This window comes from Grampus griseus, assembly GCF_964374135.1.
Source record: "Grampus griseus genome assembly, chromosome: 16".
Taxonomy (NCBI): domain Eukaryota; kingdom Metazoa; phylum Chordata; class Mammalia; order Artiodactyla; family Delphinidae; genus Grampus; species Grampus griseus.
The window spans coordinates 8,781,539-8,803,812 of record NC_139010.1 but is presented as its reverse complement, the minus strand read 5'-3'; the positions used below and the strand labels follow the sequence as shown (position 1 = coordinate 8,803,812).

Sequence of the window (22,274 nt, the reverse complement as noted above, 5' to 3'; positions counted from 1 at the left end):
ATGACCATCTATTATCTTCCATTCAAGAGAAACAGAAACCGGCTTGTTACTTAACACTTCTATGGCTTATTTTTTCCATTAAAGAAAAAAAAGAGGTGTTTTTGAGATTAGTGTGTGACAGTTGATGTATAAACAAGAGTAGGTTTGGTTATAGGTAAAACTGTGAAATATGTCAAGTTTGGCTTCCTCTGAGTTCAGGGAAATTCCCCAAAGCATCTCGGGCACTTAGCACACAGTAACCAGCACATAGTAGGTGCCCATTACATATTTGTTAAGTGAATAACATCTCTTTCACTAACTTGCTGGGGATGTGTGTTGCCCATCCCTGGAGTATTCCAGTTTTACAAGATTGCTGTAGGAAGTGTGCGACCTCTGCACAAACGTATGAATTGCTAATAGTTGCACTTCAGATGTCAGTGGGGAGATATTTTAAAGTACAGGATCTTCCCGGAGAGCCCCTTCAAACCACATCACTGGGCACCTATTTACTTGGTTTGTCGTTGGGGCAGATGGACGTTGCATTTGGTATACAGCCTTAGGATATAATATCCTGAATTATTTCTATTTCTTGACTCCTATGCAAAAATTACTGGAGTTTTTGATTCTAAAGCAGCTCCTGTCAATAGTAAACCATTGCTTATACAGCTGACCCTTGAACAACAGGTATGAACAGCACGGGTCCACACAAAATTTTTTCACTAAATCTGTTTTACAGTACTACACCATCTGAGGTTGGTTGAATCCATTAGGTGGAAGGCTGATTATAAAGCCATATACAGGATTTTTAACTAGCAGGGGGTCAGTGCCCCTAACAACTTCCCTCTTGTTCAGTGGTCAGCTGTACTTTGTATTAGGTAGGACTTGAACCCCCGACCCTCAGACCTCAAAGCCCAAGCGCTTTCCCAATACTTTTGACATTCCACCGCAAGGCCAGCCTCAGTGACTGGGTGGTGACGAGGGGTGTCCGCTAAAATGCCAAACTGCCGGCATCAGAAGTCTGTCAGCCGTGTGCTGGACCTGACAGTCAAAGATGCAGCTAAAACATCCTTATAGGTAACCTAGGGTTCCCGCCCTCTGGAGGCATTGCTGTTATAAGACATACAACGTTGACAGCCCACGCTGCCTACAACTGTGTTTTAAAAGGGCTAAGTTGAAACATACACCTTTGCGCTGAATTAATTCTAGGGTAGCTTCGTAAACCTCTTTCCGGTTTTGTAAGAAGCCTACAGTAACCTTTGTAAACTGTTTTTTTTCCAGCCCCAAAGGAAGGGCAGGGTTCCTCGCGGGTAACCCTTTCTCCCTCTCGCGACCCCTTCCCGTATTTCTTCTACCCCCATCCTCCGGAGCCACACAAGGGGAACGGGATGACAGTCGGTGTTGAACAGAGAGAGAGGACGCTGCGCATGTGTTTGGTGCTTTTCAAGCTGTGCAGGCTCACCCTAGGGGGCGACGCAGCCACCTCGCGAGCCCCTTGGAGAGTGAGAACCAGGAGAGCCTCCCCCGCGCGGGGAGGAACCCCGCGGCCCCAGCCCAGTGGCTCGGCCCGCCCTCCTCCCTTCTTCATTGGCTCCCGTGCTCTACGTGTCACGCCTGAGACGCTGGCGCTGCCCTACCGGCGAGGGGCGGGGCTCGGGACGCATCCGGCGGGCAAGTGCGCAGGCGCAGGAGAGCGGGTCTGGGGCCGGACGGGGGGAGGGAGGGGGTGGTGTTCCCGGTTTCCTGGGTTACCTGAGGGGGCGGGGGTGGGGAGTTTGCGGCGGCGGTGGCAGGGACAGCGGCTACGACTCGGGATTTTCCCGGTGAGGCGGAGCGTGCGGCGGCGACGGCAGCCAGAGAGCAGGTAAAGGCGGCCCCTGGGCCCGGCGACGCCGGCAGAGGGCTAGGGGTCCCGGACCCAATAGGTGGCCTGGACGGAAGGCGGTTGGCGCGGGGGGCGGGTAGCAGTCAGCCCGGGATGGGGGTCGCGGCGGCCGGGCTGAGGGCGCGGGGTACTCGGCCCGACGCGCCGGCCCGGGGTTTCTATCCGGCTCCGGGACGTCTCCCTGCCGTGCCCGGGCCGCCTCTGACAGCAGGTGAGCCGCGGGCAGGAGCACTGCCCGGCCTCTCCGGACCTTTGCGGTGGGCGCGCGCCCACCAGCCACTAACTTTATTTCCTGGCGCTTGGAGGGCGGAGGTCAAGCAGGCTGGCGGCGATTTGCTGCGATCTTGATTGTATTTATTATCCTGTGCCGCGGCACAACCTGCACCCCGGCCGGGCCCACACTGGCAGGTTGACGGCTGGAGTTGACAGTTTCCGCGCCACCACCCTGCGGGTCGCTCTTAACGATCTTGCCCGGCGGTTGCTCGCCCACCTGTCATCTCCCCCGTGCGCCTTGGTCCGCTGCTTTTCTCCTGCCTGTAACACCCCTTGCCCGGGCGAGAGACTCTCCAGAGGATCCTCTGAGACATCTGCCGTCTGTCCCGGGCATCATTGGAGCCTTGGCTGAGATGCCCGTTGGCCTCTGGTGGGATTAAACTGTACGGGAAATAACCCAGGGAGACCCCGGCACCACAGTGTGGAGGCCAACGGGTTGCTTAGTGGCGGAGTGGGTAAGCTCAGGGGCTTTATAAAACGCTTCTTAGCTCTGAGTCTTACCAGGTTAAACAAAACAAAACATTCCCTATATGCTCAGCAGACCATACACACCCAGTGACAGCACTTAGTAGTTGATGAGGTAGCTTCAAGCAGATAGAACATTTTAAGGGAGTTGAATCTCGTGTTGAATACATCGGTGTTGAATTCAGACCAGTGTTTCCTCGAATATTGAATTCAGCCTGCACTTTCCTTAGGGTTTGTTGAGCAGACTGATAGGACAAACTGAATTGGGCTTGTCTTCCTGGTGATCCTTGGCTATTCTCCTCTGTTACTTTAAACTTCCATACCCAGGAACCTTATGCTAATAAAGATGTTGACTCTGAGCTTTCATTTTATAAATGTAGTTAATTAATACGGGGGATCTGTTTTAAAGAGCTTTGCAAGTAGCCAGCAACTTTTCTTTTCTGATACCTCTTTGTTGTCATCCATATTACTGCAAAGATTGGAGAATTTGGAAAAGGGGGGAGCATAAGGAGAAAATGAGTTACTATATTATTTAATTTACATGAAAACAATTTGTAAACTATAAAATTGTATATGAATATAGTAAATATTTTTTGAGCACCTACGGTGTACAAGACAGTTTCCTAGACATAAATATCCCCTCCTACACGGAGCTTACATTAGTGGGGAATCGCAGATGATAAACAAAATATGTGCTATGTCAGATGGTGTTAAGGACTATGGAGAAAAAGCAGGGAAGACGGAGAGACTTGCAGTTTTATTTTATTGAAGTATATTTTGATAGTTGATTTACAATGTTGTATATTAATTTCTGCTATACAGCAAAGTGATTCAGTTATTTATATATATATACATATATATATATACACACACACATTCTTTTTTTAAAATATTCTGTTCCATTGTGGTTTATCATAGGATACTGAATGTACTTCTTTGTGCTCTACAGTAGGACCTTGTTGTTTATCCATTCCATATAATAGCTTACATCTGCTAATCCCAAACTCCCACTCCATGCCCTCCGCCTTGGCAACCACAAATCTGTCCTCTGTGAGACTTACAGCTTTTTGTTTTTCTGTTTTTTTTTTTTGCGGTACGCGGGCCTCTCACTGCTGTGGCCTCTCCCGCTGCGGAGCACAGGCTCCGGACGCACAGGCTCAGCGGCCATGGCTCACGGGACCAGCCGCTCCGCGGCATGTGGGATCCTCCCGGACCGGGGCACAAGCCCGTGTCCCCTGCATTGGCAGGCAGACTCTCAACCACTGCGCCACCAGGGAAGCCCCCGTGACTTGCAGTTTTAACTAGAGGTAGCTAGGGAAGATGACATTTGAGCCCAAGACCAAAGGGAAGTGAGAGGGTAATCCATGCACCTCTCTGAGGGAAGAGTGTTCAAGCAGAAAGAAAGGCACTTGCAAAAAGTTTAGAGGCAGGAGTGGACTGGGTACGTTTGAGGACAGCAGAGAGGCTGATTTGGCTGTGGTGGAGTGAGCAAAGTAAGAGTCGCAGAAATGAAGGAGAGCGGTAAGTGGGAATGGGGAATCAGATTGTGTAAGGACTTGGCCTTCCACTCTGAGTGAGAAGGGGGCTCACACTTCTGAATAGAGAAGGGATATAATCAGACTTGCCTTTTAAAAGGGTCACTCTGGTGGCTGGATGCAGAATAGATTTTGTCTGGGGTAGGGTGAGGGGTTGGGCAGAAGCAGGGATATCAATTCCAGGACGCTTGCCGTAATCCAGGCCAGAGAGGATGTACCTGGGACCAGAGAGGAATTGGTGGAGTGGTTGATTTCTGGACAAATTGAGGGTAGGGTCAACAGGAGTCTTAAAGGACACCAAAATTTTTGTCCTGAGCAAGTAGAAAGATGGAGTAGACGTATACCGAGATGAGGTTTATGAGAGGAGCAGTTTGGTGGGGAGGTTAGGAGTTGGTTAGAAAATAATGAAATTAGACTCCAAGTGGAGATTAGTAGTAGACACTAGTGACTTTGTATTTAAGACACTTTTTATGTTATCCTGACTATAACAGGGGTTTAATATTTTCAACCATGAACTCCCAACTTTTTCTCATGCTCATTTTCTTTTTAGCCATTTGGACCAGCCTAATCATTTTTTTCACCAAATGTAGCTTTGCTTTTATTTGCTTGCACTTAGAGCATCTGTTTGTTAGTTTCATTTGCAGAGAAAGCCATATAATCCAGAATTTCAGAGTGTTGTATCTAACTTGAACACCGTCATCTGATTAATCTTTTTCTCAATTATATTTAGACGCCTGGCTTAAGTTCAAGAACTTTTTTTTAAGCCTCAGAAATCTTGTTATTAAATGTGGCTTCACTTGGCCATTTGCAAAATTACAATGGTAGTGACCTATATTTTTAGTACTTTACTAATAGTCAGTAATATACAGGGATTATCCTAATTCTTCTGTTTCATTAAAGATGGCTTGAAAGAAATGGGCCATCACATGTTAAATGGAGATCTTTTTCATCAAATTATGCAGTATTTGGAGCAATAGAATTTGACCTGTAAAACTTGTATGAAAAATATATCATGCTCTTAGAATTTAAGGCTGCCCCTTACATTTTAAGAAACCAGGTAATATGCTAATATTTTTAAATGGAGTTGTAACCTAAATGTGTCATGAAAGTATATAAAAATCTGTTAGATAAATAGTTATAAACCAATCTTAGAGTTGATAGGGATGCTATATTCTCTTTGATACTACTTTCTTTTGCTATTGCTTCTCAGCAGTGTTTGTCCTGTGCCTCTTAATTCTCCTGACTTTGTTTTACAGTAATTGAGATATTTGGAAATTTTGAATGCTCTCCAAATCTAACTTCTGGAAAGAGGAAAACAAAAACAAAGAAAAATCGTATCCAATAATATGAAAGAGTAATGCTTAAAGTGTAACCATTTTAATTAGCCAAGAAAGGAATCAAAGAATTTTCCAAAGGACTAGTCATTATTCCATTCAAATGCAATTCTTTGAAGTTGAAACTCAAGATAGACCAGGAAATAAGAGAACTTCTAGCCATTTGAGAAGAGTGGAAGAAATAGATGAATGATAAGGTGGAGTACTACACATACTTCTACAGCTACTGCCACTTGTCTTTAAAAAGTAAAGAGAATAGAAGATTTTTGCCAGAAACCTGAAGAATTGCATATTTTAAATTAAAAAATGTGTGGGGAGGTGAAGCCCAGAAGCTATACATTAAACATCTTGACACTGACTGATTCCTAGAAAACTTGTAGACCAGATTGCCAAACAGATGCTTTGTGATTAGAAAAAGAAGAACTCATTACTAAGATGCAGAGTTGGTTTTTAAAGAACACGTCATATGACACTAACGTCATGCTCACTTTGCCAAAGATATAATAATATTAAATAATCTTTGTAAGCACCTCACATCTTACAGAGTGCATTCCCATTTATCATCTTATTTAACCCTCACGTCATCCCCCCTGTGAAGTACTGTTAGGTGAGGAGGGCCTCAACAGTAAGAGTCCTGGGGAGACACAAAAGGGACAGATATGGGAGATTTTAGAAAGGACTTGCTTAGATATGGGGGAAAGTTGAGGGAGGAATCAAAGTGGGCTTTAAGGATTCTAGATTGTCTGAGGGAATGGTGATGCTGGTAATTGATCTTAATTCTAAAAATACAAATGGGGCTTCCCTGGTGGTGCAGTGGTTAAGAATCCGCCTGCCAATGCAGGGGACCTGGGTTTTAGCCCTGGTCCGAGAAGGTCCCACGTGCCACAGAGCAACTAAGCCCGTGCACCACAACTACTGAGCCTGTGTGCCACAACTACTGAAGCCCGCATGCCTAGAGCCCATGCTCCGCAACAAGAGAAGCCACCGCAGTGAGAAGCCCGTGCACCACAATGAAGAGTAGCCCCCGCTCGCCGCGACTGGAGAAAGTCCGTGCGCAGCAACAAAGACCCAACACAGCCAAAAATAAATAAATCAATAAATAAATTCATAAAAATAAATAAAGAAGTGGAGGAGTAGATGGGGAGACGTGAAATTCATCAGTTCACATCAGTTTGGTGGAAGTAGCTGTTTTCTTTCTTGGAACTGCATCTGGAATGAGTCACATAGAATTAAAAATTTTAACATATGTAGGTCTGGAGCTCAGGAGAGAAGTCTGAACCAAATTTTAAAAGTCTTCATTCAGTAAATATATTCTTTCAAATACTTTGGTAAAGAAGGGAGGACAGTGGATAGAAGCTTGAGTGGGGAGGTGTGATCAGGGAAGGTTTGTTTTTCTTTAAAAATGGAAGAGATAAGGATACTTCAGTGGACTGAAGGAAGGGGGCCATTGAAGAGGTGAGAAAATTGAAGTCACAAGAGAAGGAAGGTAATTAGACATAATCTCAGAGGAAGTGGAAGGATCGGCAACAGGAGCACAGGTGAAAGGGTTAATATCCCGAAGAAAAGCCGTGACGCATATTCCTTTAAAAAAGGGAAAAGGAAATAGGGAGTAGATATGGATACAGATTTATAGATAAGTATCCAGGATAGCATCAGTCGTCTCTGTGAAGCAAGGTTATCTGCTGAGATTGAGAAGGAAGAGCGTGGATCGGTGTAATTTTGAGGGGAAAAGAAAACTTACCGTTGTGATTGGAAAACGGCCTTGGCCAGGGACCAGTGACCTAATTGCTGATACTGTTTAACACCCCTGCAGTCACAAATGTAGGAAGAAGCTGTGAGTGCTGAAGCAGTTTTCTCCAGCAGCTCCGCATAACACAGCAGAAGGCAAATAGGCTGAACCTGGAAGGGGATTGGAAGGGAAGGTATGATGGAGGACTTGGGCCGGGGTGCTGTGAAGCCAGGGGACTGCGGGTGGTAGTGAGGTGGTCAATTGAAGGGCTGAACCTTAGGTATCCTGCTTGATTAAGGAAGAAAGCAAAGCCAAGACAGGGCTGATGAATGTGGAGAATGAAGAGGATGAAGAATCCCAGTGAGTAAGCTGTAGGATTAATGGAAGTGAAGGAGAACTAGAGACAGAAAAATGTGATGTGAGAGTCCTAAATTTAAGATTCTGGAGTTGGAGCAATTGCAGGTGATGATAAGGGCCAAAGTATGACTGATGGTGGTGAGTAGCTAAGATCAATAGTGCTAATTACAACAATAGTAATATTAATAAAAGCTACTGTTTATTGAGTACTCTATACTAGTCACTATACTGAATGCTTCCCGTAGGTTATCATACTTATTTTTCACAACCATCCTGTGAGGTACATATTAGGAGCTTCATTTTACAGATGAGGAAACTGGGGCTCAGTGAGGTTAAGTAATTTTCCCCAAGGCACACAGGAAGTACCTGAGTCTTTCTAGCCCCATAGCCCTTATGCCCAGCTATTGAAACCATGCCGGCCTTCTGCACAGTAGGGGTCACTGAAGGAAAGGAAGTCAGAATGCTCTCAATCCTAGTGTGTTGACATTAATTTTTCTTATGGATAGTGAAGCCCCCAGAGTAACAGATCTTGTGTGCAGAGGAAGATAGGAGTTGTATGACAGAGTTCTCAGTAAATGGAGATGCATGACTCAAAGGTCAGTCGTGTTAACTTTAAATATGGTTATAATATAACATTAAAAGTGGATGAAATGGGATAATAATAATGTGCAAATCACCTTGGGAAACCAGGATAGTATTGACTTGTCCTCTGGCCTGGGATCTGGGTGTGTATAGGGGTTTATTAAGAGGAGGAGATGAAGTGACCTTCCTGTGTGAAGGTAGAGGATATAGGGAAGTTTCGTAGCAACAGAACTAGGGATCCTAATGGTAAGGAAGTAAAGAATTCAGGGGTAGGGGGAGGACTCATCTAGCTGTGCATGAAAAATCAGAAAGGATGGTGGCAGGTAGGGTGATTATATAATGTATTGACCAAACAGGTGTTATTTCGAAAATGAAAAGAATGTCATTAATAATTACTCTGGGACAAGAAGCATAAACTAGGACTGTCCTGGGCAAATAGAGATGTTTAATCATATCAGTCATGGGTAACCAGAGGACCTGTCACCCTGGAAAGGGGTTGTGGATGTTGAGAAGGAATGAATTGAGCCTTAAATTTGAGGGATGTGAATGGAGCTTACTAGCCTAAGTTTATTCTCTAGCCCCATAATACTGCTCCAAAATGCTCTGGGCATGCCTTGTTCTATAAGGGTCTGAAGGAAGTTATGAATTCATCTCTAGATGAAAATTTGGAGGCCATTAATATATAGATGGTACCTGAAACCTTAGAAGTGGATGATATTGTCTCAGAACACAAAGGGAAGTGAGGCAGAGGGGAAAATGCAGAGGCTCACCTACATGAAGGAACTGGCAAAGAAGCATCCAGCCAAGGAGACAGAAGGAGTTGTCGGAGGGGCAGGAGGAAAACCAAAAGAGATTTGGCATCTTCCAAGTCAAGAGAGAAGAGAGATTTAAGAAGTGAGTGATTGGGACTTCCCTGGTGGTCCAGTGGTTAAGACTCCGTGCTCCCAATGCAGGGGGTCTGGGTTCGATCCCTGGTCAGGGAACTAGATCCTGCACGCATGCCGCAACTAAGAAGATCATGTGCCACAATTAAGACCCACCACAGCCTAGATAAATAAACAAATATTAAAGAAGTGAATGATTAGTAGTCTCATATGCTTCATGTTCCTCAGAGAGGTCAAATGAGATAAGGACTGGAACATATCTGTTGGATTGGTCTTGACTTGAGTAGTTCCGGTAGAGCAGTGTGGGCAAAAGCCAGACTGCAGTGCACAGAGGGGTGGAGGGGAAGTGAGAAGACTACTTCCAGTGCAGATTACCCTGAGTAATCTTGAAAGAGGAAGGTATCAACATGATTTTTTTCTTTTTTAAATGTAGGCAGTGAAGAAGCCAAAGGAGATGAGGGGTTAAAAACTGAGAAGGAGATGGAAGTCCAAGCTGTGCCTCCTAATATTGTGTAGTCAGTAATTTTGTAGTAATCAGAAGAGTGAAAGTAAGAGGAAGAAACATTTTAGATCAAGAAAGACAAACTTCATAATGACTATAGTTTGTCAGAAGCTGGACTGGGTGGGGAGTGTTTATTGAAGGGATCAAAGTCCTGATTTGGGTGAAATATTGGAAAGTGACATCTAGGTTGTGGACTAACTCTAGGATTCTGTTTTTTCCGCTACTTTTTTTTTTTTAAGACTTTTATTTTTATTTAATATTTATTTATTTATTTGGCTGTGCCGGGTCTTAGTTGTGGCATGCGGGATCTTTAGTTGTGGCATGCAGGATCTTTAGTTGTGGCATGCAGGATCTTTAGTTGCGGCATGTGGGATCCAGTTCCCTGACCAGGGATCGAACCCGGGCCCCCTGCATTGGCAACGTGGAGTCTTGACCACTGGACCACCAGGGAAGTCCCTTTTCCTCTACTTTTAAGCCTGTTTTTTTGGAATGGTTTAACCATGTTCCACCCCCAAGATTGTTGTTGGGATGGGTTTGCTATTTTCTAGGGATTGGTCCTTATACTCCTTCTTTTTAAAAGTTAACTGTGTCTTTGTACATTGGAAATATTTTCTGGTTAAATATACTTAAGTTTTCTGTTGTGGTAGCATTTGATTCTTGGCTGAATTCACTGCTCTTGGTAATTTCTGTTTAGCAAAAGTGAATTCCAATCTATATGCTTGTTTTATATTATGAACTTTTAAAGAGCAATAATAGTATATTAATTTTTTCCTTTCTCTTCCCTCTTTAAAATTGCTCTGATCAAAATGTGATTTGCTGCAGTGAAATTGTTATTAAGTTTTGTAGTTCACTTGTCTTGGTTCCTTATATGGAAGAGTAATAGTCGTAATTGCATAGATATTATTTCAACAGTATAATTATTATACAAAGTTTAGATGAGTATAAAATTAAAACAATGGTGAGAATGATTTCCTCCTTTATTATAACTATGTGCTTTATTCGAAAGGCCAACAAAACATGTTTATCGGTTCATAAAGTGCATTCATTGTTATTGCTCCTGGGTATTCATTCATTGAAGTACAAAATTCAGTGTATCCTCACCAATGGTAAAAGGAGGTTTTACTGCTGTGAATTGTAGGACAGCTGTATATTCATCAGCTCACTCTTATACTGTTTTTTGATAGTTGCTTATCTGAACCTTTAATGCACTATGAATTTATTTTTATTTTAGTCTATTAAAGATTAAAATCCTTTGCCATTTTCTGGATTTCCTCTTAATGATGCTTCCAAAGACAGTTATGCTGATAACTGTTCTTGCTTTTCTGTTAGCTTTATTTAAATATTTTGGAGAATATTTCTAAAGTCATACGTTCCACACTGCTGAAATATATATATTTTTTCTACACCTTATTTTTTTTAAATAAAATCTCAGTGGTTTTGACAAAACCTGATTACGCACAGTTTAAGGAAACATTTAGAATGTGTAATTTTAATCCTAAATTAATCTTGATGTTTACTATTACTGTATGACTATTACTATATTGCTATTTTCTGACTGTTGTACTGTCACAAAAGTCCATAGCCTAAAAAATGTTTAGAGATCATCTACTTTTGTTTTTGTTTAAATATGTATAAGAAGAATGGGGATCAGAAAGGTTAAGCACTTTGCCTGAGATGCTAAAGAGTTTGAGGCAAAACAGAAAACCAAAAGTCTCTTGACTTCTAGTCTAGTATTCTTTCTCCTATACCACCGACTTCTTGAACATTTTAATGCATTTTGAGAAAGTAATCCTATAGCCAAAAGATGCCTTATACAACATGGAAAACAGAAGGGTTTGGTTTCTAGTGTGTAGTTTATTTATAACTTTAACCATTTTCTTTGCATGTGTCTACATATAGATCACAGTGATAGAAACTAGATTGTAATGATACCAATGTGGTCGAAAAAAATATTAAGTGCAGGTTGAATTTGAAATGCATTCGCTCAGGAAGTGTTTAGTACATATTCCTGTTTTACTTCTGTTCTCCATCACTCCCAACCCCTGTGCCTTTCTTTCCTGTTGTCTATCTATCTTCATGAATGGTTAGAGAACAATAGATGAAACAACTGGATCTCAGTTTGATCTCACTGTTATTTTTCTTGATGTGAAATGTTTTGTAACAGTAAACACATTTGTCTATAATTGCCTCAACTAAATCTTTTTCTTTAGAAGGGAAACGAATTTTCATTGTGTCTGTAAGAATTACAGAGGAATGAGGAAACTAGTACTATGTACGTTTGCAAGGGGTCTTTAAAGCTTGTAAATATCTATGTTCAGTATTTCTAAAACTTATTTTGCAGACTCTTTTACCGTATGCAAAGTATATATTAAAAACTGTTGATCATTATGATGTTGCTCTATAAATTATTTTTTATTTTTTCATTTCACATTTAGGGTAAGGTTCCAAGATGTTTTTTAGTGTTTCTTTGGGAGGTATGGAAAACCATCATGTCTACTACTGATTTGAAAGAATTTTGAAACTGTAAACTCTGAATTATACTCTTTAACATAGGAAGAATAAACATCCAAGATTTTATTGCTGAAGTTTTTTGTTTTTAATATCAAAAAATTTTGGTAAGGTTTTTAGGTGTTTCTGTAGCACTTTCCTTAATACATCAAATTCTTGCTGTGGAATGGAGAAAGACTTTTGTAAACGTGCCTGTTTATTTCTCCATGCTTTAGCTGTGGGAATATTTCCTAAAGGAATTTGAGTAACAAAATGCTTCCTATCAAAGTTAGTATTAAATAAATTTGTTTTTATTTATTGAGCTCTTCCCATTTGTGACAGTGTGTCAGGCACAAATGATTTTTTTTTAAACAAATAAGACCTGATTTCCCTTCTTAAGGAAAGTATAATCTAGCTTTGAAAGAAACAATATAATTCTGTAATACAATATGGTGAGTCCTAGGATTAAGGCATGTAGAAAAGTAATTGGGAATTAATGGGAATTTCTGTAGCAGCAGCAACATGATTTTAAAAAAAACAACAGCAACAACAGTGAAATGGTGTTGAGAAAGTGTGTACCCTTAGGAGGAGTTATGGGGTAGTGCAGTGTGTTTTGGGATGTGTTGAGAGATTAAAAAGGTTAGATGGGGGAGGGAATCCCATAGCATGATGATAAGGAGTCGGGATCTTATTCCCTAGGAATTGGAGTGTCATTTATGATTTTTAAGGAATGTGGCTGACATTTTTAGCAGTTGTAGAATTTGAAGTGAATGGAAAATAGACCAGACAGGGTGACCAAATAAGAGGTTGCTGGTATGGCAAGTGAGAGAGATGAGGACCGGAGAATGCTTAAGTGTAAGTTTAGAGGGGAAGGACCAGACTCAAGATGATGACCATAATAGCTACTAATTATTGATCTTCTGACAATCTGCCGGGCCCAGCACTGTCTCATTTAGTTTTAATATTCACAACAACTTGAGGTGCCCTTAGGAACTCAGTTTTATAGATAAGAAACTGAGACTTAGAGGAAGCCAAGTACCCAGGGTCATAGAGATAGCAAGTAACAGATGCAGAGGTGAGCCAGCAAGCTGTCAAGAGGAAGAATTGACTAGGCCCCGGATGAAGTGCTATTCTGTTTTTGTTTTGGTTTTTTTCTTTTTCCCGAACTGACTGGGTAGAGGCCATTAACTGAAATAGGAATGAGGAAGGAAGAGCTGGTTTGATGGAGGGTAGGAGTCACTGTTTTGGAGAATAGACGTTTGTATACAGAGTGCAGAGAGATGGCCTGGGTCTGAATCCTGCCTCTGACACTTGAAGCTCTGTGACCTTGAGCAGTTACCTAACCTCATGTGCTTCGGTTTCCAACACGTGACAAGTAGGGATGTATCAATATTTGTACTTACGAGATTGTTATGAGGATTAAAGCAGCCACTCTAGGAGAGTGCTTACAGAAGTGCCTGCTGTGTAGTAGTTAATCTTGGTAGGTGTTAGGTGTATCATCATCATTCTGTGAAAATCTAGAGATCTATTATGAAGATGGATGAACTATTCAGTATAAAACTTCTAGCACAATTCCTTCCTGTAGGGATGTAAAGCCAGGGGAGATGCTTTACTGGGATGGGCCTTCAGAGTTCCTTTTAGTGCAGCCTTGCTATAACCAAAATGTCTGAGAATTTCCATTCTTTTATGGCGCTCAGGATCAAACACAGGTTCTTCTGAGTTATCTGGTTGCCCAATTTGTTTGGTTTAGAGAAAATGAACTGCTTGTTGAAGGGCTTAAGTTTGATACGTTTTGGTGTGACTTCCTCAGAATTTCTTTTAAAATTCTGCCTTGCTACGCTGTGCCTGGGTTTCCTTTATTTCCTGGCCAGTTTTGTCATACAGGGAGCCAGGATGACCTCTCCTCTCTGGGCCAATCACAGGTTTCAAAGCAGCTGTGAAGGAAAGCAAGAACGAAGACTTCACCCGTTTGGGGAAGGGGAGGGAAACAGGCAGTGGTGTTTGTTAGCTTCCTGAAATGTGAAAAAAATAGTATGTACACTTTTCTGGAGCCATTGCTTTCTTAGATTTTGACCCTTCCCCCGCCAGGTCATTTTATTGAGTTTTATTTGAACAGCCTACACAATTCTACACAATTTGGAAATATTTCATTCAACACATTTTTGTACCTTGACTTAGCCTAAATGCATAATACAGAATAAAAGTAGGAACAGTATAAACATTTTCTTCCACATTTACTAGTTAAGGATTATCATGGTCCTATATATATTTTTTTAAGCTTCTCGAAACATTTTTAAATTTTCTGCTTTTCCCACCAAGACCTAAGTTGGACAAACAGGTGTAAAATTCTGAACCATCAGGGCATGAAGCGTGACCTCATGTGGTCCAAGTCCTTTCCGCTCTCCTTTCCACGTGTTTTCAAGTTGTGTCCCAGGTGGTGCATTGCCTTCTTCCATGACATATCAGCCATAGGCAGCAAGAGCGCTTGGAGGTGTAGGGACAGTGGGGAAGGCACGTGTGCCAGGAGCAGCGAGCTCCCACACCAGCCGAGAGCACTTCAGAAACAGCCTCAGCAGGTGGGTGCACAGAGAAGGAAGGTCACGGCTGTTCCAGCTTCTTTGCACTCGGCTGGCAGGCCTGGGCTACTTTCTAAGGTGAGAAAGACCTAGGGGCTCCCAAGGAAAATGAGCAGTTAAGAATCATTCACAACCAGGCAGTGATTTCAAGTGAGATGAAAAGTTCTCCAATTATCATTTTCTATTGGAGAATGGAGGAGCAAAATCAAGAAGAGGGTTGAATCACCTTTCATTCTTCCATTTTCGTCATTCATTTGATGGTTCTTGGCTTTGATACAGCAGAAATAAAAACAACAAGGCTTCAAGCCAACCTATCACCTGGGGCCAGGCTACTGCATACAAAACTCTCCCAAGGACTGAGATAAAAGAACTTTGTCCCCCAAGCCCTGAAGAAGTCCTGTTTTGGTTAGGGAAATTTGTTGAAAGCTACAGCCAGCTGAGAAGCCATTGGCAACAGAGACAGAAAGCAGTGCACGTATACTTATTTCATTCAATTGTAAACTGACAAGGTAAAGAGAATAAAAATCCTATTGTTTATGTAATAGAACCCTATTAAGTGGTTTTAGGAAGGGACTAGAACTTAGGTAGCAATCTACTTTCCAGAGATCCCTGGGCATTCGTCCTTCGTGCATTCACTTCTGGCAGAGTCCAGTTGGACACAGCCTTTCTCCCCATCCCGCCCTAGACCCTTCGGAATTGACTGCATCAAACATTCTGTACTGTGAAGTCCCTTTAGAGTTTATAATGAAAAGCCAAACCTAAAGAGAAAAGAATCCTTACACCTTCTCTCCAAGCATCAGTGTGAAGAAAACTCAGTCAGCTTAGAATATACCAAATAACATACCAAAGAAAGGAGTATGACCCAGCAAACCAAAATGACCAGTCCCCTGCCCCCCTCCCATGGTGCACCCCATCACACTGTAGTTATTTTCTTATCCTCGGTGGCTTGCTTGATGGCCGCCTGTAGTCCTATATTTTTAATATGGAACACCTAGGTCAGAGCCAACTTTTACCTCTTATGTTGCAATCCTGGTTAGAGCTGAAGGTGTTACTTCTTGTTAAAATGTAAATACTTCTTTCTAGGAGGAGCAGAATTTTCCTTTTTTTTCAGGTCACTTCTTGATGTAAATGAGAAATGGGGAAACATATGGAAAAAGATAACATGAACCTGTAGAAGACTAGGGTGGCAGGATACATTGCCTGGAGGACAGACAGACAGGCAGGGTTACTGCCTACTTACAGTTGCACTTAGTGCCAGACCTAATCACTAAAATGCTCTGACAGGTAGCATTCTAAAAGACATAGTTGGCCTGTGAGAAGTCTCTCAAAAATTTCATGCAGTATTAGGAAGAACATTGGACAGGATCTGAAGACCCAGGTGTGAAGCCCTGTGACTTTTGGGAAATCTCTTAACCTCCATCTGCCTTAGGGTTCTTATCTATAAAATTCTGAGGAGGTACTAAGATCATTCAACTCTCTGTGTGTTGATTCTCTGATAGATTTTCATTCTCAAGTAATTCATAAAATGTAAGCTCCATGGCAGTGTTCCTTCACTGGCAGTCAACTTGTTACTTCCTTCAGTGTTAGTTGAAAAAACTTTAAGGATGGCAGTTACTTCTTATAAATGGTTGTGTTCCAAAGGTTCATGTCTAAGATAGTTATTCAGACTGTAAATGATTTGCCCTTAGAGACAACGTTGTATGAGGGATTTATATCCATAAGGCTGTTTAATCTACAGTATACCTGGAAGTGGCGTTGTGAGAGAACCCTGGGAAGGTTTGGGGAGGTGCCGCGATTACCTCATCAAGCTTAACTGGCCTACTGTTTGCCTCACATGCTGCTACCCTACTTTCGGAGCCCTTGCCCCAGACCGTCAGAGAGCCACCTCAGATGGCTTGGCGGTGCAGGAACACCTTCTCCCCTTGCCTGACAGGGTACTGGGCGGGGGTGGGGTGGGGTGGGGGTGCGGCCAGCTGTGTTGCTAGCAGTCCAAATTGGAACTGTCAATTCAGTTCCCCAGGGGGTCTGGGGGAGTTACTCAGACTCTGTAGGGTCTGGCGGGGTTCAAAGCCTTAATCACATTTTTTTCATGATACCACATTAGTATCTAAGGAGCTGGAGACCACAGTCCAAACTTCATAAGGATGTGTGTGACATCCTGACTTCCAGCCAGATATTCTTTAAAGCAGAACTCAGAAAATCAAGTTCAGTGTTTGTCAAGAAGGGCCTGAGCTCTAAACAACTGCTATGGAAGTTGAACATCCTCCTCAAGTATGGTGAATCAGCAGTAATTACCGGATTGTGCGAAAAGGATTTATCTTATTGCTAAAGTGGTTTTTAACAGATCTCTGATTCAGCTATTTAATTTAGAGCTTTGTTAAAGTGTCACATCCTTTCCTAACTCTCATTTTATTTTAGTTATTTTTTTGATGTGGACCATTTTGAAAGTCTTTATTGAATTGGTTACAATATTGCTTCTGTTTTATGTTTTGTTTCGTTTTTTTTGGCCCCGAGGCATGTGGGATCTTAGCTCCCCAACCAGGGATCGAACCCGCACCCCCTGCATTGGAAGGCGAAGTCTTAACCACTGGACCGCCAGGGAAGTTCCCCCTAACTCTCATTTTAAATTTCAAGAATTTTATAAAAATAAACCCACAAAATATATTTTAATTTTTCATATTCAATGACTATCAAATTTTACTTCAATTTTCTCAAGACAATATTTATCTACTATAACATAGGTTGTAAAGATGCTTATATTAATAAAAATATACATAATAAAACGGATAAGCAACAAGGATATATTGTACAGCACAGGAAAATATAGCCATTATTTTGTAATAACTTTAGATGGAGAATAATCTATAAAAATATTAAATCACTATGCTATACACCTGAAACTAATATAATGTTGTAAATCAACTATACTTCAATTGAAAAAAAAGAAAACAAGCTACTTGCAAGAAGAAAAAAAATTTTGGTATGTAAATAGTATCCTAATAAACTTTCTGTCTTAAGTCTGTAGTTGGGAATCATTCTGATGGTTCTTACTTAACATATGTAAGTATGACCAAAAATTTACAGGGTAAAGCCTAGATTAACAGACATTTGCTTGCTTAAATGTTGTATAATTTAATTCAACCGATATGCCTTAACTAGCTTATTCCTTAAAGAGAATTCTGTTAATCTGAACAAGCTCAGTTCATAGTATCTTCTCCCCTCTCCCACACAAGTTTCCTGTATTTCAGACATATGGCTCTGTGTTGTGGTTACAAAAGTGTATAGAGAGAGATTTTTAAATCTTGTTTCCTGGTGTACGGATTGCAAACTAGTGGACTTGAGTAAAGGTTCTGGGTAACATTTAGAGATAGCATTTGGTGTTAAGGAAACTTCTTTGCCCACTGTCTAATTTTTAATTGACCTGACAGAAGAAAGGCTGTGTCTTCTAAACTTGGGTTATTTTAGTTCTAGTTAATTAGCTCCAAAAATATCGTATAACTCCCAGGACAACTGTCGTGGGATCTTGAACCTGTTGGCTTCAGCTTTTGTTACCTATAGAATGTGGGGTTGGAGAATATGATGTCTAAAGTTTCTGCCATTGTGCAAATGTACGCTTCTAACTTATTCATGTTTATTCCTTTATTCGTGTCATTTATGAAATTGTATAAATAGTGTTATCATTTTTCTCCTCCTAAGTTTTTTTGATTTTTAGTAATGTGTTGCAAAGAATGTGTGAGATCTTTGGGAAAGTCATTAATTAGTCTCTAATCAATATATATTGAACTGTGGAGAGATGGGATTTAGCATAGCTAAGAGTCCATATGAACCAACCCTTGTTTTCATGAAGGCTGCTTCAAATCGTAACAGACTCTGATTCAACAGAACTCATTGAGTACTAATTATTCTGTGCATTGTTTTGTTTAAGCCTCACAATAATCCTGTGATTTGTAGTACTCTCCTCCTTTTCGGTACATAGTACATTTCTGAAAAATATTCTTTCTAATGGTAATTTCTCTAATACTGTTGTAATTAACAGATTTAGGCAAGTACATAGTATTATTTTAAAAGACAATGTACCAGGATTTTTGGCATTTGATGAAAGATTAGGAATTGAGTGCTTCAGGTGGCACTGTTTGATAAGAAAAAAATACGCTTTTTAATCCGGCTATAAGAATAAACTTCATTATTATAATCTTTTTTTCTTGTCTTCTTCCTTTTACTTCTTGTTTTCTGTAGAAATCACAAGGCAGGGAAAAGATAAAAAATGCAGGTACCCTCTGCTTTTATTTTCAGTGTTTCCTTGGAAACTACATCATCATAAAGCAGAACATTAACATTTCCGTGCTAACTGGTCTGGGAGGAAAGGTTGTAGTGATCTTTTCTTCCTCCAGATGGCACTCTCTGTTGGAACATGCTCAGCTAGTGCCAAGCCTTTAAAATAGAACTACATACAACATATTCCAAGAATGTTTACTGATATCATATAATCTCCAAAGATCCACATAGCCACTGTATGGAATGGACATCTTCTGGAAAAGGAAGCCAAACTCCACACACCTCTGTGTGACTGGCTAGTAATTGCTTGATTCCAAATCTGCCGCCTTTGTTTTCACCACTGTCACAATGTTGACAATCTGACTATTCAGAACAGATTCAGAAACTAAAAAAAATAGAATGAGTAATCAGACTCGTAAATATTTATTGAATAAGTAATAAATATTGGTTGAATTAATGAATGGATGAATTAGTGAAAAAGTGAACTGTAGCACAATGGACTCCGCCCTTCTTATCACCATGGCCACTTGTTATTTGACAATTCTTGAGAAGGAAACTTGGTGACCTTTGGAGTACTTCTTGCCATATTGTTGAGCTTGAGATTTTTTTAAAAAATTTATTTATTTACGGCTTTGTTGGGTCTTCGTTGCACATGGGCTTTTCTCTAGTTGCGGCGAGTGGGGGCTACTCTTCGTTGCGGTGCGCGGGCTTCTCATTGCGGTGGCTTCTCTTGTTGCGGAGCACAGACTCTAGGCGCACAGGCTTCAGCAGTTGTGGCTCTCAGGCTCAGTAGTTGTGGCTTGCGGGCTCTAGAGCACAGGCTCAGTAGTTGTGGCACGCGGGCCTAGTTGCTCCGCGGCATATGGGATCTTCCCAGACCAGGGATTGAACCCGTGTCCCCTGCACTGGCTGGCGGATTCTTAACCACTGCGCCACCAGGGAAGTCCTGTTGAGCTTGAAATTTTATCTTCAATGGTAAATATAATATCATTGGTTGCACTGATTAAAACACAGAAGTGACAAGGTCTTTTCAAATGCTGAAAGGTGAAGAATGTATGTAGTAATGGCTTGGTGTAGGGGCAGGTGTAGTCGTTCTATATGTCAAGAAAATAAATGTTTGAAAATCCGCAAGACTGAGGGTGAAAGCTTAATTCTGTGATCTTTTGGATAATAGATTGTAGAAATTAATCACAGAAGCAGATCAGAGCTAAAATATCAAAGTCAGCTATCCAAATGTCTGTGGGAAGTCTCACTCAATAAAGCAAAACTTATGTTGTTGACTATTTCATTTCCAGAAGGTAAAGGAAATAATCGGGGAGCTGATACTCTGAGCCTAATTTTGACCCACTGTGAGGGCTTAGTTAGACAGTGAACATAATGGGAATCCTGAGAGAAAAGTCATGTCATTCATTCAAATGATTGCCTTCTCTGTGCCACGTACTATTCTAGATGCTGTAGATTTAGCAGTAAATGCCACAGAAAAATTCCCTGTCATCAAGGAGCTTTCAAGAGCTTATAGTGATCTGTTGTCCAGAAAACTAGCTTCATGGTTACTTGGCTACAGTGACCTTTCACTTCACTTCAGACACTGACTTGCAGGGTCACAGTCTGGATGTTGTCATCATCTGGAACTGCTTGCTTCAAAAATCTGCAAATTCCAGTATCTTCCGTAGCACATTCTCTGTTCTTCTCTCTCATAGGGATTGATTACCTGTGTGTCAGCATTTGCCTGGCGTCTTTCTCTTCCCTGCCCAGCCTGTACACATTTTGACCATATGGATCGTTCTTTCACCTGTACCCCTGATTCCCTTCCACTTACGCTTCTGCTGCCTTCACCCACCAAAATCCTCATTTCAAGACCAGTGATACAATCTGTATTCTCTCCTGTTAGATCCAAGCAGCTGAATGCTGCTGGAGAATCTCAAATAGCTGAGGAAATTGACACCATCAGAAATTCACGTTTACAAGCGCATCAATAAATCCTTTTATTTATCCTTGGTCACCATTCTCTCCATCCTTGTTTTCCTGCTGCTCATTTTGCTTTTTGATACCAAACTTATGGTAATTCTTCCAAGGACTTGACTTGAGCCTCTCTTCCTGTCTGTAATGCCTTTCTTCTCTCCTTGTCTCCCTTTACCTGTTCTGCTTTTTCTTGAAGATTATCTCCTTCATGAAGCTTCCCTGACTCCTCAGATTGGGTACAGTGCACCTTATCAGTATGCAGTACCCTGTGTGTTGGTTTGCCTTTGCCGCCATAACGTGATCTTCCTGAGGGGCAGAGACTGGGACTGCTTTCACAGTGTGTGTTCTTAGTACCTGGCACAAAGGGAGTGTTTAGTAAATGATAGCTAAATGAATACATAATAAACAGGAAGAAGAATATGAAGCAAAGCTGGAATATAGAGAATTGGAAATGCAGAGTTCCTAAAGTTCAAAGAAAAGATAGGTAAGGTGCCATGGATACAGTTTCTAGAAGGGAAAGTGGTTGTAAGATGACCAGAGACTGGTCTTTATGGAACAATTGGAAATAATATGTGAAGAAAGGTAGAGGTAAAGTGGCCAATTGAACTCAGATTTTAAAATAACGTGCAGAAGAAGGATATGAAACAAATAACAAAAACAAAATTATTTATATATAAAAGAGGAACACAAACCTCTGAAAATAATGAGCTGAGGTTTTGAAAAAGGTTAAGGCTGACCTTTTTACATTTTATATATAGAAGATGAAAACAACAGGCAAATAATAGATTCTTCCTTGAAACAAACTGACCCTATAATCAGATACAGAGAGTAAATGAAACTTCTCAACTTCTGTTTTCTTTCTGTCTTCTCTGACACGAAGAACGGTCTACACACAGACTAATAAGTGTAGAAGTAAGAAGAATAATAGAAAATTTAAGCCCAAGAGTGAGGAGGAGATTGTATCAGAATCTCTGGTTGCTCTAAATGAATTCACATCCCAGGTTCAGGTTCTGAGAAAATTTGTTAATATCATTGCTGAACTGGTAATCTTTGAGTTATTATGGTAAATTTGAAAAATTTCAGAAGACTGTGGAGGAATAAAGTTCCAAAATTACAAAAAAGAGTGTAGATTCCATAGATTTTAGTGAGTTTGAAGTTACCTTCACAAAAGATTCTAGCGATCATTTTAAAAGATTTGCAAACGTTTACAGAAGGACTAGACAGGCGGTAAAGGTTAAGGAGATTCTCTAAAACTAATTCATGCAGATCACCCAGTTTCTACTTTTGATGGGGATGTACAGATACACATCAGGAAAGTGCTGTAGCTGTAACATACTTAGATTTCCACAAGGTGTTTGACATCATCTGTTCTATCATTCTGTTCTTGGGGACACAATGGAGAGTGGGACTATAGTATGGGTACAGTTACTGAACAGCGGAACTTGATCTTAG

The 22,274-nt window shown here is 41.2% G+C and overlaps 1 protein-coding gene across 1 annotated transcript in view; it reads left to right on the top strand.

Moving 5' to 3' along the window:
- Positions 1 to 1,746: 1,746 nt before the first annotated feature.
- The window catches only part of LYST (lysosomal trafficking regulator), a 176,772-nt gene continuing 156,244 nt past the window's right edge, over positions 1,747 to 22,274 (top strand). The window contains exon 1 of the mRNA XM_082674283.1: positions 1,747 to 1,840. The gene's annotated coding sequence lies outside the window, so the exon portion shown is untranslated. The remainder of the gene's footprint in view (positions 1,841 to 22,274) is intronic.